This window comes from Otolemur garnettii, unplaced genomic scaffold (genome assembly GCF_000181295.1).
Source record: "Otolemur garnettii isolate 467f Iridium unplaced genomic scaffold, OtoGar3 scaffold00003, whole genome shotgun sequence".
NCBI lineage: Eukaryota > Metazoa > Chordata > Mammalia > Primates > Galagidae > Otolemur > Otolemur garnettii.
In genome coordinates this window covers 42,009,866-42,012,550 of record NW_003852398.1, presented here as the reverse complement: position 1 = coordinate 42,012,550, position 2,685 = coordinate 42,009,866, and positions in this window count along the sequence as shown.

Genomic DNA, 2,685 nt, shown 5'->3' with positions numbered 1-2,685 from the left:
GTCAGTACAGTGGGCCTAGTTCCTTATGTTGACCACCTTTGTATGTTGACTAGTTTGTTACAATCCCTTAAGTGGTCAAATTACAGAGGTTCTACTGCATTGTCAGCTCTTGTTAGGGGTGAGGATCCCTATTGGTCTCTCAGAGACCCAGATTTAACAGTGAAGAGTTGGCATCCCCAATTTCCTAGAGTCAGACAGATAATGAACTAGGCTCTGGAACCATCACCCCCTTCTTTCCAATAGCTATGCCAGAGTGGCAGACCCTCTATCTTCCTTCAGATCCAAGAAAAGACAGGGAACAAAGTAATCAGAAACTTAGAATCCACTTGGTCAAGATACTTCTCCAGGTTTCACTTTTCCTAATCTTGCTGCCTCCTCTCTGGTTTTTGTCTGGGAACATGAGACTACTGTCATACTTGTCCCCACAATAGCCCTTTTCAACAGAAGGAGGAGGAAGTGCAAAGGCAGTGTGGCATCCCAGTTCCTCCATCGTGTAGCAACAGCCTCACGGACCCTGCTTACTCATCCCCATGCCCACTTCTCACCACTCACTGGATGGCATGCCTCCAAAAATCAGGCTTCTGCAGAAATGCTTTAGGAAAAACATTACAAAACAAAATCGGTGACTGTGAGTACAGCACTAAGCTTCATAACACCCTCCCCAGCATGTCCCAGCCCCTCAACCACATGCTGTTTATAAAACCCCTGTGAAATTCCCATGGAAGTTCAGCCTCCTTAGCTCAGCTCCTCTCAAGCACCATTTCCAGCCATCATCATTTTTTTCCAGGCTAGAAATCTTATTGGGAGGACAAGAGAGAGAAAAATGGAGATCTGTTAATGTCAGACCTACTGCGTCATCATTCCAGCCAGTGGGCCCTCCATCAACCTTCTGAAGCCTTCCCTATGAAGCAGCCTCCAGCTCCCCGCAGACAAACCAACCTTTAGAATTCCATGGAAAACCCAGGAATCCTCCAAGCTAGCACTGAAGACCTCTCCCCATTGGTGTTGGATTTCAAGGGACTCCAGGACTGCTGACTCACAGCTCTGTAACCGCTTCCTCCCTGACTTCCAAACCAAGCCAATTATGTTTTCTTCAATTCTCAATGCCCTTCAAGGGTAAATACATTTCCTTAAAATGAAGAAATTTATTTCTGCACCAAAGGGTGAGAATGTTTCACACTGGGGAGAAGAAGGGGGGAATTGGTTCAATTAGCTTTAAGATACAGGCCCACCAAACCCTCTCTTTTGTAATTGAAAGTAATGAACTTTAATAAAAAACCTGAACAGCCCCTTCAGCGAGAGATTAGATAGATGCCACTAAAACTCATTTGAGCGCTGTCTTTCAGGGTTCCTTCCTCGGGGCATTGCAATGAGTGAAAGCCCAAGAGAAGGTAAGGTTAATAGTCCTAACTCCCTCCTAATCAGCCGCATCTGAAGGGGATTCTGGGATTGCATGCCTTCCTGCCTGCCAAGGGCCCTAGCCCAGAATCTGTGGAGCCCAAATCAGGGATCTGTCTCCCTGGTCACTTCCCATCTCAACCACACACACACACACACACACACGACAGGCTTGGGAGGCCAGGCTGCAGCACCCCGCCCTGCCAGCACTCCCTCTAAACCAGCAAGGGTTCTTCAATCAAATGAGAAGAAGTCAGGGTTGTCTGAGCAGCCTCTCAACAGACATTCTAGCCCAGGTGCATTTTGAGGAGAAAGATTGTCAATGAAAAAGAAGTCATACTCTGTGAAATAATGTAAAAAGATTTCCTCTGAGCCAAATTCGAGGACCATGACCTAGAGCCACGCCCAAGAAGCCAGTCCACTTTAAGCAGGTGAACTCATGGTGGTGGGGTTACAGTTCGGTTTTATACATTTTAGGGAGGTAGGAATTACAGGTAAAGTCATAAATCAATATATGAAGGGTATACGCTGGGTTGGCCCCAAAAGGCAGGACATCTTAAAGCTAGGGCACATGAGTTATAGGTGGGTTTAAAGATTCTTTGGCTGACAACTGGCTAAAAGAGATGGACTCTAATAGACCAGGAGTCAGAGAAAAAGAATGTTGAGTTAAGATAAGGGTCTGTCAATCAGAGATAAACTGCAGGACATAGGCCCAGACCCGAGTGGTTTGTTGTGCACATTGAGGACCTGTGGGTGTGTCTTGCAGGCCTCCAGCCTGTTAATGAGTCACAGAGGACAGCTCCAAGGAGAGGGAAGCATGATGAGGCTTGTCTGGTCTCCTTTCTCATGGCTAGCCACTTGGTTTTAGGGATCCCGTTGGCCAAGACAGGGTCCAGTCTGTCAGTTGCTGGGGAGGAACCTTAAGATTTTATTTTAATTTGCGAGTTTTATAAAACCCTCTAAGCACCATGGGGCCTGTCACCTCAGCACAACTAAACAGAACCTTCCCACATTTTCCATCCAAAACAACTACTCCTCTCAACTTCCCTCGTCTCCTTTATTTTTTATTACAAAAGGTTTTATTACAAAAGTAATAGATGTTCATTATAGAAAATTCAAAAATACAGATAAGCAATAAGAAGAAAATGAAAATATCTCATAACATCGCCCAGAAATCACATTAGCATTTTGGTTTATAGCCTTCTCTACACATTTCTCTGTGCCTATAAAGATAGGTTTTTGTTTTGTTTTGTTTTGTTTTTTTGAGACAGAGTCTCACTATGTCAC